The sequence below is a fragment of the Cygnus olor genome, chromosome 2, assembly GCF_009769625.2.
Source record: "Cygnus olor isolate bCygOlo1 chromosome 2, bCygOlo1.pri.v2, whole genome shotgun sequence".
Classification (NCBI taxonomy): domain Eukaryota; kingdom Metazoa; phylum Chordata; class Aves; order Anseriformes; family Anatidae; genus Cygnus; species Cygnus olor.
In genome coordinates, this window is record NC_049170.1 from 79,692,151 (window position 1) to 79,708,318 (window position 16,168).

Genomic DNA, 16,168 nt, shown 5'->3' on the forward strand with positions numbered 1-16,168 from the left:
TTGCTTCAAATGAGAATATACAAAGGCATTTGCAAATAGCAAAGGTCAAGGAGCGGGACTTCAGTAAAGCAGGTGCTGTAAAACAAGGCATATCATTTCAGACACTGTCTCTCACTTGCTTTCTTCAAGGTTGCCCTTAAGTCACTGGGTGGTGCAGAGAAAGATGAGAAAGCTGTTCTGGGTTCTCAAAGATAATTACCAGCAGTTTCATTGGTTTGTTTGTTTCTTTTTTGTTTGGTTTTATTTAACATAACTCACCAACTAATTTTTACAAATAAGATAGAAACCCTGAGGTTCAGTGATGAAGAGGTTATTATGAAGACCTTCATGTCTGTGAAGTGCGTTAATAGGGGGGAAGAAATGCACCAAAGGTACAAATTCAGTAAAACAGAAGATCAACAATATGACATTTTTAGCAAGTAGAAAAGCAGCTTAACATCATGAGATTCAGTCAGGAAGGAAGTAATAGAAAGTTTTGCCATTTAGATTTTAAAGTAAAGGGTTTGAGCCACCAGCAACACTGGCAGCATGGCAGTCTGTTAGAAATCTCTCGTTTTTGGCACATCTACGTAGCTGCAATTATTACAGCTGAATTATTTTTAATATGAACTACAGGTAAGATACTGTTCTCAGCCAAGATGATATAAACTTGAAATGACTGTATCAACATGAACAAGTTAATCGTGTTTATGTGATATAGCCAGTACACGTTTTTTATAACTCTTTTTCTTCTTTCCTATCACTGGAGAATGAGGAAACCTGTATTTGGCTGCTTTATTTTGGGTCTGTTTGGCTGCACCTTTATATTAGGAGCATTTAAGAAGTCTTCCTCTCCAGAAGGGACCTGGAATGTAGGTTGGTGTGCTTCCATCAGGCTTACGTGATGTGCTTGATGTAGCTTAGACCTTGCAGGAATTTATTGCTTGGCTCATGACCTGAAGGCTGTTGAAGTCAATATAAAGGACCCCGCTGTCTTTGAATGAGGTCCTCATGTTGCCCTTCACACTCATGCAACAACACAGTCCTTCAAAATAACTGGACTTGACAATCCAGAAGTGCGGGTTCTTTGTAGAGGTCTCAATGCAAATTTGAAGAAAATAATCCAAGCCAGTGGTAAGATTTGGGTAATAATGTCTTGTAAGAGTAAAATGTGTGCAAAGGATACATTTTGTACACCACATAGCCTCTGCTGGACTCTAGATAGATGAATCCTAACAAAACTTATTTGTCATAGTGGCCAGCTTAATAAAAACATCAGCTGAGTGAAATACCTCAGCCAAAAAAGTAAGCACAAGAGATAAAAAAGCATAAAAATAAAACTGGCTGCATTAAGAAAAGTCAGGAGAATAAACCTGAAAATACTTTACTGCTGTTGTAGATATCGGTAGCATGCCTTCACCCTTGGTATTATCTCTGGTTCTGGTGATCTGCGCCTCAGAAATGATCTGACCAAGTATATCAGTACCAATGTTCCTATAATAGTGATATGTTTTACTACACCTATTAAAGTTTATTTATGCTTGGGAGTCCAAAAGCTTCAGTTTTCCTCTGCTGATGAGGCTTTATGCTAGTCAACAGCAAGCCTCTAACAACAGAAATAGATGGAAATTGGAATTCTTCCTTGATTTTTACAATGTCTGCCCCATGCACTGAGCCTTAAATCTCATCTTTACTCAGAATATTGTTTGAATGGCTGTTTGTGCTCCCAGGAATGACTAAGAGCATTTTTATTTTCTCCTCTTTTTGTGCTACAATTTTTAAAGTTTTATTTCCCACAGTCTATCACCCAAATTCCAAGTGTTTCACAAGCTGGAATATTTCAGGCAGCTCTCACCTATTCAGAAGTGTATGTTGGCGTATCTCATTTATACAGAGGGTCGCAGCCTGCTCTTACTTACAGCCTATGAAGCTGACGTGCTCAATGTTAAATCCCAATTTTTCTCTTCCTCACAAAACACCGTGGCCTTGACCAGATCTGCTGCCTCTGAGAGGTGCAGGTGTGCTCTCTCTTGGGTCGCACGGATCCCACCTCCCCACCAGCCCCACTGTCTGGCCACGGCCCCCTTCCTGCCTTTCCTTCCAGATGGTGCACATGCCAGAGCTGAATGTAGACACAGCCACATTAGACCTGTCTTAAAATTCCCATGCGATCCTGTCACTTGTTTTCAGCTTTAAAATTCATCAGCTAAGGCCTCATAGTATGAATTCCCTGACTTTGGTAAGGTTTTCTTTTTGATTTCTTAGATGGAAAAAAAATTCGTCTCTAAAGTACTTCTTCCTAAGAGTTTTATTTCAGATAAGGAGTGAGTTTTTAAGCGAATTTCTCACTTGTCACACTTACTCTGCTCTGTTTTGTATTGGTATTGAAAACATGCTAACTTTTGGATGAAAATAAACTGAAAGATACACTCTGGGCGCACACCTGATATGCTCCAACCAGTAGCAGGCATTCTGGTCATAGGACCGGACTAGACCTAGTCCAAAACAAACCCTTTCCAAAATGTGTTCAGTGCTGCTGCCAGATCTTCTGTATCAGCTGTTTCACTCTACAGATCGTAGGGTGAGATGCACTGCTATTGTGCGTTACTGTTTGCTAATGTAAATCTAGCCAAAGAAGATATTAATGCAAAACTATTCCAGATCACATTAAACTGTCTCAGACAAGCGGCATGTGTTTGGCAATTGAAGGGCGAAGTAATGTAGTACAATAAATGCTCCAGAGTTATGTAAATTCTGGCATTTAATTTTCTGGTAATTTATTTCAAAACAATCTGGATGTGGACAGTATCAACATAGTTGCAGAGATGTTTGTGAATACTAATAATAATATGAAAACCTTGTATCTTAAAACACAGTAAACACTCTGGTTTTCCAGTTTCTTATTGTTGTATAACCTTTAAAGGAGTCCCTTCAAAAACACTAACCTGAAGTTCTTTCCAGAGGGCTTTATCCTGCCCTGAGAAGTGTGTGATGAGACATCTCTGTGGTGTCCCACATGAGCCCAGGGCACCCACCAGCTACTGCTCACTGCAGTAGAGATGGAGACCTCACTCCCCAGAAACAGGCAGCTGAATTTCTGTTACTTTGAGAAACAACTGTAACATCAGCTGGTGTCCTTGCCTCAGTTCTCCCATGTTTTCAGTCCACTTAGTACCCAAACTCCTGGGGATTTCCATGGGACAAAAGGCAACATTCATCCACAGGTCCCTGGGAACAGTCTCCCAGTGAAGTGATTCTTTCATACGCCCGTACTATCTACTGAACCACATTCAGGCACCACAGACTTTGATGTTCACTAAGCCTTGTACTGGAGGGAAAGGAAGTGCTTCCTTTTGCAGTAGCCCAATGAGGGGGACTGGTCAAAACATAGAGAAGCCTTCGTTTCAGATGGCAGGCTTTTGAGTCTGTGATCTTTGGGATGAAGTAAATGGAAACCATCATAGACAGGAAAGCTGGGAAGAAGCGATAGAAAGCTCATACTGTGGAAGTGACGGAGTTCATATCAAGATGACCAGAAAATAGTGGGGGGGGGGAGGGGGGGAGGGGGTAAAAAGAAAAAGAAAAAAAAATCTCATCAAAAAAGACTCATATGTCCTTCAAAATAGGGAGTCACATTTATAGGTCACTTGCTTTCTCCTAGCCCTGTGACCCTCAGGACACCAGCTCTAAATGAGATGTGGTGTGTAGCAATCTCTCTGCTTCTATGTATTATTGGGCAGAAGAAATAAAATATGGAAGGCCAGTTTCTCAGCTTATTTACCCAGAGCTTGAAATGAGCAGAAAATTCAGGAAGAGAGGAATTCTTTGCTTATTCCTGTTCACAGATTAGGGAAGTCAGTAGAGCAAGTGTTTCTTCTGTATAAACTTCCTTCTGAGTTTCCACTGATGATATGGTGGCAGCCACCCTAGCTACAAACAAAAGCAGAATGGGCTGGGGAATTCAGTTAAACTGAGAGCAAGAGAAATGCTTCTGTTCTCCAAGGAGGACTTCTGTTCTTGGCAGGCTGGCTGTTTCCCTTGAAAGACTTTGAACAGCTGGGAGCATTGTTCGGTATAAGATGGCCAAGAACAACTCCTCAGTCAGGGACGACTTAAATTGTCCTCCCAGTGAGACACCCTGCAAACTGCAGAGGACGAGAGTGGAGCTCAGTGAATTCTCTGATGCTCCTCCTGCCTTTTTGTGCAACAAAACAAAAATCATCAGAGATATGTTAATTGCAGGAGCCTCAAAGCAAAACTAGATAATACTTCCCAAGGGAGGGTTCACCACATTACCCACTGTCACTAAACCATCAGTAATGTTTGCGGCATGGGAACTGGGACATGATACAATAAATTACCCTTGTCATTTGCATATTCACACCAGCACATGAAAAATAAAAGACAACAAACTACAGGGAAAGTTACTCTGGGAGTGAAATTCACTGGTCACTAAGGAAGTTATTATAATACCCAATTTTTCTGCCGTTTGGATGTCCCCTTCTCCTTATGATGTCCTCAGTCTTGTAAGCCCATTTGGTGTTTGTGAACAGGGGAGTATTCCCTGGTAAGGGCACTTGGGAAATATTGAGTGGTGTCTGTTAGCTTAAAGAATAAATAATAATAAAAAATAATTAAAAAAAAAAAAAAGAAAAGCAATACCAAATAAAAATACTTTGATAAGCTTTTGAAAACTACATTTTTCTTAGCTGTGCAGAAGGAAAAGGGATATTTTGGAATGCCTGTTGAGGATCAGATCCTACAAGTTGTCATTTATCTGCAAATTGATCTCTACAGAAGAGCACTACAGTATGCTGCCTGCTCTTTTAAAGGAAAGGGCCAGTAGCACTCCCTGAAAGCTCTAGTTTGCAAAATGTTTGCAAGTGTGGAAGGAAAAATGCTGATGTACATATTGGTGTGATTTATTTTTGATTCTCTTGAGGAATGGGAAGAAATATATCCAGTCAAAAAGTCAAAGAAGCTTCTCGTTAGAGTGTTTGTATAGCAGTTTAGGTGAAGAAGCAATTCCACGTTGCAGCTATGAAGTTGCGTGTTTCAGCTAATTTCATTATAGAAGGCAAGATCATAAACACTACAAGCCATACAGCCTAGCTGTCTGCTCAGGAAGATGGGGAGGCAAGCAGGAAAGAAGGAAGGCAGGCAAGCAGACAGGCAGGATTGAAGGCAGGATTGTGGGAAGGCGGGAAGGCAGGAAGGTAGGGAGGCACGAAGGGCAGGCAGGCAGGCAGGCAAGCAGGCAGGCAGGAGGGAAGGCAGGCAGGAGGGAAGGAGGGAAGGAGGGAAGGAGGGAGGGAGGGACGGAGGGAGGGAGGGAGGGAAGGAAGGAAGGAAGGAAGGAAGGAAGGAAGGAAGGAAGGAAGGAAGGAAGGAAGGAAAATCTTAGATTGACTTTGACATATCAAGTCAATTGTTTAAATTTTATTCATGTTCATATCTTTTCATGTTCATGTGTAGTATTTACCTGCCTACCTGAATTTCTTGGTTTAGTATCTTTAACAAACTTTATTATTGCAACAAAACAACAATTGCCAATGTCATAAACTCCTGATGGCTCTGAATTGACACCATGATTCAGTGAAGTGCCGTAGTTCAGAAAATCAATTAAACCCATAGTTAGGTTATAGAATATTAAGCCCTGAGTGATTTGAGGCATGAAAGAACACAAATAAGCACCCTTATTCCTACAAAGTGGTCCTCATGAATCTGAACTAAAATGTGGTTGGATATTAGGAAAAATGTCTTTGCTGAAAGAGTTGTGAGGCACTGGAACAGGCTGCCCAGGGAAGTGGCTGAGTCACCACCCCTGGAGGTATTCAGAAGACACATAGATGTGGTGCACAGGGACATGGTTTAGTGGTGGACTCGGCAGTGCTAAGTTAATGGTTGGACCTGATGCTCTTAGAGGTCTTTTCCAACCTAAAGGATTCTATGATTCTATGGTCTTGATGTCTGTACCAGACCTGCTTACAACTGCAGGAGTTTAAGGTTATGAAGGACATTTTGTCTAGTGCACTCAGTCTGGAACCTTTTGTCACAACAGAACTCAGACACTTATGTATCAGCCAAAACGTGTTTTAGTGTTAGTGTAGCTGAAGTGAAAGTTTGAATGCTTTGTAGAATGAAAGATGAGCTTAAGGAAAGTCTAAGGAACACCTTGAAGAGCTTAAATACTCCAGTCCCATGTTAGTCTCTCAACAGTCGTAGCATCCTCTGCCCAGTCGAAGGACAAACAAAAAGGCAAAGCCAAGCTGCTGTCGGCCTTCAGCGCCATGTCCTTCTTTCTGCTTACCTAAACATAGGCAAAAAGAGAAGGACAATATCCTGAAGAGAGCAGGCATGTCCATGAGCCAGTGTGCTGTCCTGTCTCAGGTAGAGCTCAGGCAGAAATCTACAGTGCAGTTTGCTGGATTTCCCTTTTTGCTTGAGGACTGCTTGTCCATAGTCTCCTTCCTTCCCTTTCCACATCAGCAGCTCCTTCCCAGCAGGCTGGCGGGCAAATGTGGTGCCAGGGAAAAAACACTGAAGTTCGTAGTTGCTGCTTAGCATCCAGCTTTTTCTTCAGGAAGAGCTTTATTTTATATAGGTGACAAAGCTGGCAGAAAAGTGAAAACAGAATAGATTAGTCTAGTCTGGCAAAATGCAAAGTATTTCTTGGATGAATTTAAGATAACATAAAACTGTGCTCTGCTCATGTCATATAACAGCCCCAGCGCTCAGAATAAATGATAACATATCAGCTAGTGCATCCATTTGACACTCTGAAGTCCTTAATCTTCAGTCCTCATGGTTCTGATTGTTCTTCTCTGATTCTTAATACCTCCTCCTGATTCCTAGTACCAGGAATTATCTGCAGTAATTTTGTTTGAATTTCAACTGCTTGTCCATAATCTGAGCTTCTTACATGCTTCATATAAAATTATTATCAGGCTGGTACATAAAGTCTGTGTTTCTCTAGTCTTCCTGTTAATAATAATAATAAAAAAAAAAAAAAAAAAAAAAACAGACTGTTATTTACATATTCACAAATTACGCATTGCTTATCCATGATTGGTAAATTAAACCAAATAAAAAATAAAAAGCATAATGCACACCACCTGTCTGTGAAGGATACAGCTGACTTGTCAGAATGGGATAAAACCTTGAGGTGTTATCTAAATCATCACCTAAGCTTGGATGATCAGCTAGTGCCAATGATCACAAAAGAAACACACACACACAATGTATTTCAGCTTTAGATTTCAAGGAAACACTGGTCCTTTCTCCTGAGTATGTCTGGTTCCTGTCATCCAGATCAGGTATTTATCAGTTCCTATCTGGGTTAACAAAAATTCCCCGTTCCTAAAGCAACACATCAGCTCCAGCGGCCACAAAACTCAGCTTTCTGTTGCCTCCAGAGTCTGATCACTGTCTGGAAATATTCCAAAATCTCCTTGTTAAGTGATGTTTTTATATTATAATGACCATGGTAAGGATTGCATGACATCAGCTGGGACTTTTATTATTATAGTTCTGATTTACAGGTGTGGTATTTGAAAGAGTCCCAGGTTTCTGAACTGCAGTCCAAACCCTTAAAAACAATGGTATCTACAGGCTAGAGTAAGTATACATGGATCTGAGAAGGGGTTTGACCCTGAATTTGGAGTCAGCATACCATCACATCCAATTCTGTCTCCCTTTCTTCTTAAAAAGTGCCTTAACACATGAATGCCCTCACATCCCATGAATGCCCTCCATCCTACCAAAGGAAGACCACTAATTCCATGTAGTCATGCCTTGGAGATGGCACCAACTGGAGAGCTGTATTCTAAAGACTTCAGAACGAGACTTCTAGAGAAGTCATCGGGCTATGATCAGTCGGCATGAAGAGAAGCTGGCTCCCTGCTTGATGCTACTGACCTGTAGCCGATGTCCGAATCCCCGCTGCATTAGAGTCAGATGTGTGTCTGCGGGAGGCTGGTGCATTTGTAGCGGGAAAGGCAGGGAGCGCCACATGTGCAGTGCCTTGGCCACCGCAGGTCACACCCCTGCATTCTTAGCAGAAGTCAAAGAGGAAGGCAGATTTGTCATAACATGCCAGAGTGTGGCATGGGACAGCTGAGATACAGGCACGTTTTTGCTGCCCCTTGTAGCCTGCTGTCCTAGATGACTGCCTGCGCTGTCGTGTGGGTAGTGGTAGCCCTGACAAGAAGTGCAGAAAAAAAGGCTTTGGAAAGGAAGTTATAACCATTCTGAGCTACAAGCCTAGTTGTTCTTTTTTTCTTTTTTTTTTTTTTTCTGTGGAGGAGACAAGATTAGGGACTGTATCTTTCTGCGTTGAAGCAATTTATAAATCAGTCTATTTGTTAGAAATATATATAGTATATAATAAAAGGAATTGCATTTTACATTGCAGGCTTTGGTATATATATGTCTGCTGTCTCTGCTACCTATTTTTACTGGTTGTCTTCTACAGCGTGGCTATTACTGGTAGCATATAACGGTGCCTTTTTGGTGGTGCGGCCAAGACAGCCCTACTTCTGTACATGTGATATGGAGCCACTTTAAGAATGTGTAGGCAGTCTAGTGAATCTGAGCAATTTCAGAGCTGTTGCACACGTAAAGATCAATTCTGCACTGCTGGAGCAATGCCGCCCCCCCTCAAGCCCCCCACCATGCTATCACTTCTAGAGGTACACACACTGACAGGGAAATATGAACACAAATGCTGCAAAAGCAAAAATGAAGGGGCTGTGGGACCTCTGCTGTCTGAACAAATATAAGAGCCCCCAAGTTTCAAATGAAATGGAGTGACACGGTCTTGTAAAAACTACCATCAGGGAGAGGGAGAAATATATTAGGATGCTTGTAGGTCATTGTTAATTAAAAAAGCATCTGATTATCATTAACATAAATTGTCACTGAAGGAAATGGACCCTTCATTGCAGGAGATAAACTGGCTGAGTTAGCTTAAATTGTCTGAAGTACATGTACCATGTGATGGAACCAGTGAAGAAATTGAAGGCAAATTATAAATCTGCATGTAGGTAACTAATTCAGAAAACAGTTAAGCAGATGATGAACTTCAGTGTTTTGTTGAATTGCAATAGTGCCACTTTAGGTGGTGGTTGAGCTAAAGCTGTAGGGGCAGCAAATTTGTTATGGCTGAAAACAACATTCCTACATTTGCAGAAGCTAACAAAATCAAAAAGAACAATGTAAAAAGTCAGACATTTATATTTATATATTTAAAGGTACTTCTCAAAAAAAAAAAAAACACACCCTAGCACTTTGATTAATTTGTATCTCTCTACTTGCCAGACAGTCCTGTGCCAAACCCTGTTATAGTTTGATTTAGTAATTCTTTCCTACAGGTAATTCCACCTAAAATTTGACTTGGAGGTATTTGGTCTTCCTCTTGCTCCAGAAGTCACTCTGTATTGCCAGTGGCTATACTAAGAATAGCCCTGTGACTGACACAGCCTCCAAAGCACTTGGAAAATGTTATCATCTGTTTGAAACTCTACACTTTGGAGGAAAAATACCAAATCAAGCAAGAAAAGCTTTAAAGGCTGCTCAAATTTTTCCTTTACTGATGATATGATTGGAGAAGATATTTCAATATGAATCTTATGCATAAATTTCCTCTTCCTACATCTATATAGAGTTTAGTGGTTGGAGTTTGCGGGTTCCTTTAGTAAGTCACCTCATTAATTAACAGAGTGACATTACGGAGTCTGAGTTCTCATGCAGTCTCTTCATTTTGTCTAGTGTGAGCTTTGCTGCATAACTGAGCAACTAGTACACAGGTGATGTTTGCCATCAGACAGCACAGTGTGAGAGGGCAGTGCTGCAAAATTACAGTTTACAAGTTCTTGTCTCAAGCAATGTAGTTCAGCGCTTTCACAAAGTCAGTCTGGGTTACCAGAAAACAGAGCTACCAAGACATATACATACACAGATGTATAAGATAAGCACTAAGATTATATGTTATTTGTAATATCATTTGCAGGTAGTAAACTTACAGAAACCGATGTATTCTCATGACTTTGTTGGAGCTAAAGCAATTTACGTGAACTATGCATTTGTCCCATCTCATGTAAATGTGGTTCTCAGGGCACCATATCCCTTTTCTAAAGCGGTGTATTTGGAGATCAGTTCTCGTGGAAAGTGCTGTACCATTAAATATTAATTAAACCATTTACATTATGATAAATTAATAGCTGGTCGAGTTTAGTAAAGAGTGATCTCTTCTACAGATACTTTAAAATAAATGTTTTAGTTCCTTTAGAAGTTATTGAATATTTTTTAATCCTTTGTCTTTTAATTTTCTTCCTTAATTTCCTTTCATTTTCAAACATACACAAATGTTACCTTCAAATGCTCAGTGCTGTTTTGGACTATAGACTATTCCAGTATTTCTGAAACCATTTGAAAATGTCCAGACCTATCTCCTCTTTATTGTTGCTAAAAATGTCTGCTGAATTGAAAGTAGGTTGAACTCTCTGGAAACACTTTTTTATGATTTTTCAGCTAGGCTCTGACTATGATAACCACTAAGATGCTTCCTGAAAATGTTCCCTTTTCTCCTCTTAGATTTACCTCTAGCAGGCACCCTTCCTCCACCAGAAGGTTACTGGGGACTTCTCTCTTCTGTGTAGATCTCACACCCAAAGGTGCCATCAAGGTTGAAACTCTCTGTGCCATGACACACATGGTTTGTTCACCTTAAAACTCTAAACTGGAACCATATGGTAGGGAGGAAATTGAAGTGTATGACATTTCCATCAAGCAGACCCCAGCTAGAATGACAACTGTTCTGACAGAACGGGCCCTGGTCTGGGTGAAGTCCTAAGCAATTAATCATAAAAAAAAGCATCCGAGAGACAGGCTTGATTACTAGTGGATACTATTTGAACCCACAGGACATTAAGTGCATGCTTCTCACATTAAAGTGATTGCTTGATAGGAAAAGAGGCAGAGGCTACCTTTTCAAAATGGATTCTGAGTGGTTAATACCTATCTAGCTGACCACTGTAGCTTGTCTTTACAGCAACTTGCTCTTCAAACAGTTCTCTATACTCACCCAAAAACTCAGACCTTTCCAAAGGGATCCTGAAATTACAAAGGTAGTCCCTATCCTGGATTGGAAAGAGGGAATTTTTTTTACTTTTTATTCCCAAATGCCCTGTCTGAGTTAAAGAAGAAAGCCCATTCTACTTTTGTTGCAGATTTTCAATGATACTAAAATATGAATGTATGACGAAGGCTCAATTGTGTATAAATTCTTTGGGGAAAATGTTGACATCAACAGAATTTTTTGCTTGAGTAAGGTCCACAGGATTTGGTCTGATACGTGTCTTGAGGTTTTCTGCCTGAATTGTGCTGTGAAGACAGCTACAGTAACAGCAGTAGTGGATCAAACTTTTTTTTTTTTTTTTTTTTTTTAGCCCATAAACCCAGTTCACACATGGGCATACTGGAAAGCCCACTTCCTACTCTAGACAGGTACATTTACATATGCAAAACAAAGTTTCAGTTGCCTTTAAGCATGTAAATTAGCCTCTTATGTGTCTACTTGTGAACGCATGCCCCAGAATTAGCTAACGTGCCCTGAACACGGATTTTTACTGTATTCAGAGGAAGTAATATCTTCAAATGAAAATAAAGAAGAGACTTTTCGTTGACTTTGCTCTTATTCTATCTATTCTAGGAAAACTGACAACATATTTCATTTATGAAAAGCTTCTTCAACTAGCTTAGCAATCAACTTAGAGGCACCTCAATAGTAACATACTGCCTTTGTCATTTTTCATACGTTTCTATATTTTATGTACTGCACTGTTATGGAGCCTTTCTTGAAGAGTTTTCATTTGAATCACTAAATAGTTGAACAGACTGTCACTAGAAAACGCTTTGGAACTTTTATGAGCATACTTTTATTGTAAATATTCATTTACAGTGGAGCTATTTCAGTGCCAGAGCTTGAGAAACACTGCCATGAAGATTCTTAGCTAGAATAATCTATAATTTGTTGGGTTTATTTAGTAAAACACTCCGTCACAGATGGCGAATTTTAGTCAGAATTAATACACATATAAGTACGTTGATTTGCAGTATTATTTTATCTTGTTTGCCTCTTCTGTGTATTCATAAAATCTTTGAAAACCTTGGGCTTTATCACTGTCACTTAGAAAAAACACAATCATGGTATGAAATTAGTTTTCTCTCCCTCTGTCTGTGGGGATCTCAGTGCATTTCTAGCTAATACGCAAATAACTGTTTTCCTGCTTAACTTTTTCCCCTCCTTGAAGACAGCAATAGCATGGCAGAAGTACATAATAGTTATTGTGGCCCGACCTGCATGCAGAGCTCTAGTGTGCTTCAGGCTCTACGTATGCCAGCCAAAACTGTACTCTGGCACGGCATGCTTCCAACTGTTGCCTAAATTTCACTTCGAGGAGACACGAGGGTGTTTCTGGGGTGCAGTGCCACCCCCCTTGCTGCAGCAGGACTGCCTGCCTCTGGGCCATGCCCGTCTTGGAGCCTGTTCACCTTGCTGCCCCGAGGAGCCAGCGGTAGGCCCCAGGCTTCGAAACTGGAGGTGATGGCTTCCTTTGCTGCGAGCTTCCTTCTCTTCATTCGGTCTGAGGTGGTGACTGAAATTTATTAGCCTAAACTGGGCTGGGACTGATGAGATTTACAGTGATATATAGAAGAAACGCCGAGTCAGAGAAAAGGGATGAAAAATTGAAATGATAAAGTTGTATTGGTAGCTTGTTGAGGTAATTGAAATGCCTTGTTATGTTGCATTGTGATGGGTTCAAATAAAATATTGGTACAATTTGTCTAGATCATGCTGGTAGCACACTACAGAATATATTCCTCTCTCCTAGTGTTAAGGACATGTTCAATTTTTGGCTGTCAGCGTTGATCGTGGAGGGGCGAGATGAGAATAAAACTTCTCCTTACTGATGTGCTTGGCAGTTCGGCGTTTTTTGCACTGCGATGCTTACAGCAGGTTGGCGAGCATTCTTCAAAGTGTGCTTTCTGCAGAGAAGTCCAACACACACATTTTTGTGCCCTGGGGACCTTCCGTGCTCCAATTCCTGCTTGGGGAACCTTTACTGGCCGTGGTGTAGAGCGTCACCCCCAGAGCCACCACCCAGGACCAGGGGCACTGAGGGATGTCCCTACGCTTTGCTGAGGTGTGTCCAGCAGCTCTGTTCAGGGGATCCCTGGGCTATTTGGCTCTCAGAAGAACCAGAAGTCCAGAAGCAGGATGTGTGAAAAACAAGGAAAGAACACAGTTGAAAAGATCCCTCTAAACCCTAAGGAAATTACTTAGAGGTTACTGTGTAGATTTCAAAAATGAGGTGGATTCCTATAGCTCAAGCGAAGCACTCACTGAAAATCCTGTCTTACCTGAGTCAGGAGGACAGACTGAGGACCCTGTCTGGCTAATCTTTCATTCATTCTCTATTCAGTCCTAAAGTCCACTCAGGAAACATAGACTGCAAACCATGCCCTGCAGCAGCAGTGATCTCAAGGAAGACAGAAATAAAAGACTGGTGGATCACCTAATAACTCTTTATGTTTTCCATGGAGGTAAGACACAGGAGTGACAGGGTGTAACTATTGCAAGTCCAAGGGATGTAACTGCTTTCTGGCAGACTACTCCTACCCCAGCTTAATACCCTGCTGCTGAAGATTGTTTTCCATAAGCTTCGACACTTGTACGCTACAATTTGATTACTTTATGTGGTCAGGAGAAGATTTTGAAGTGTGTTCCCAATACAGTAGTGAAAACATGTCAATATTGCAGAGGAGTGACCAGCTTCCCAGTTAGGGAGTTTATAATTACATAAGTAGCAGCGTTGTAATAGTCACAGTGATCTGAGGCTGGAACAGAAGCTAAGTTTGTGAGCAGACATAATGCCATCCATGAAGCAAGCTTGAATACCTAGGGGAAAAAAAGAGATCAGCTTTTGCTCTGGGAAGGACTTGTGTGCCTGATCCGTCTTTCCATTCTAATCAGTTGGTCTAATAGAAAATATTACGTATGTCTACAAACCTTGCCATGCAAATATATGTGACTTGAATCAATAAATAGATCTTCATTGCACAAGAAATAAGCATATGATAATTCGATGCCAGAGACTTTGTCAGTAGTGACATGTAGGCTGCACACAAGATCTCTTTAAATATAAACTGTATTACATGTATTTTGAAAAAAATTACTTTGTGTTTCAAAAAATATATATTTTTTTATTGCTATGAATGGAACTTGTAATGTGCTTGTGCAATGGAATTCATCTTTCTCTGTAGTATCTTTCTCTGTCTCCATAATGCCCCTCATTCTTTGCTTTGTGTTAAGGATATGTATTGACTTTGTAAAATCACTGTAGCAAGCTGTAAATGATGTATTCAAAGAAAAATTGCTGCCCAGTTCCCATAGAGAGAATATGAACAGCGCTGGGCAATCAGAGTTATGCTGCATTTTGTATTGTGACATGCAGTGCAATCAGAAAAAGCAGCCCAAGCACAGACGTCACTGACTTCTGACAATAGAAGTCTGTTCCTTTTAATATTCATATGGAGAGAGATTTGAGGTGGTTTTCCTTCTTCACCTTATTCCTTTCCCATTAGTCCCTGTCATTATGCATGGGGAGAAGACAATCCTTCATTACCTTCTCTTGCTGCAGATAAGGGTGTAGCTACCAATTGGTCAATTGCTTGTATACCAGCCAGTATACTACCCATGGCTTGTCCATAGTACATACGCCATACCCTGCGATAGATACACACAGCAAACAGTTCGGTTCTTGGTGCAGCTGGTGCAGCTACAGATACTCAGTTTTACTAAATAACTGGAAGACCAAAAATCTGCTCATGAGCATTGCATCAGAACTGCTGTTTGAGGAATGCTTTTAAAAGTAAATAAAGTAGTAATAATAAAGTTCCATGTATTTTAGATTTTAAAATTCCACATTCCACAAGATGTTAAATGCTACCTCCCTTCAAGGAGATGATAGACTAAAACAACTGAAGTGATGAACTGAAAATTAGGTTTGACAGGAGGTTCAAGAGACAGGTAAAAGTGTTATTTTAAAGAGCAGAAGATAGTCCGAAACAGCTGTTCTGCCAAATGGCCAGGTTTGAGCATGTGTTTGAATAAGGTTGTCATTAACTGAGGTAAAAGGGAAAGTTGACTACGATAGAAGGAATGTTGACTAAGAAGAAAGCCTTGTGTGATTTGCCCTACTCTCCATGAACACTATTAAATGACTGGGTGATGCAAATCAAGGAGAGAAGCAGAGAAAGGACACAGAGTTCTGAGGGAGGAGACCTCTAAAATGTTTGCTTGACAGTGTTAAGCTCAGGTAGGCCCCTAAAACGGATGAAAACTCAGGAATGAGCTATGCCTGGGGAGACTAATCACAGGTTACCTGGAAGACAGGGAGAGTGGAGGTAAGCCAAAAGGAATGGGACAGAGCAATTCAGGTCGTGGAGCCTGCCGAATGACCAAGTGCATCCACAGATATGTGTGTTTGCTTCAGCTGTGCTGCCATCATTTTAAGCTCCCCGCTGGATTTCGTGTGCATGCAGACTTTTTAAACAGGCTGTAGCGTTCAGGAGTTTCACCGTTGTGGCATGTGACATTTGGGGCTTTCACAGCTAGAAGCAGAACTGGTATTCTCGCCCATGAACCTGACAATTGAAAGCTGTTCTATTACTGGTTTAGTGAAATTTTATGGAAGTGGATACAGTTTTATGACTGTGTACTTCTTTCACCATTCCTGCTGTTATAGATGTGTTGTCTCTGTACGTGACTTCTTCAGCAGTGCGCAGTTTTGTTTCATTGCTTCGGAACCTTCTTGCTTTTGGGTGACAGCCTCATTTTATTACTTGGTATACACAATCCTTTTTTGTTGATGTTCACTTTTTGCCTTCCTCAAAAAGGCTCTGTAGCACCCTTACACTTTGTTGCCTTTGCAAAATCATGATTTACTGGACAATAAAAATCAATGCAATTTAGGTCAAGATTAACCACAAAAGCAAACCAACAGTTAAATGAGTACCCAGTATTTGAAAAAGTCATAAAAGTGAAACAAAACCTACATCCTGTCAAATGCTCCAACCCTTTGTGGTGTGAGTATCTGGTTCTAGTATTTCTAAAGAATGAGTTTCC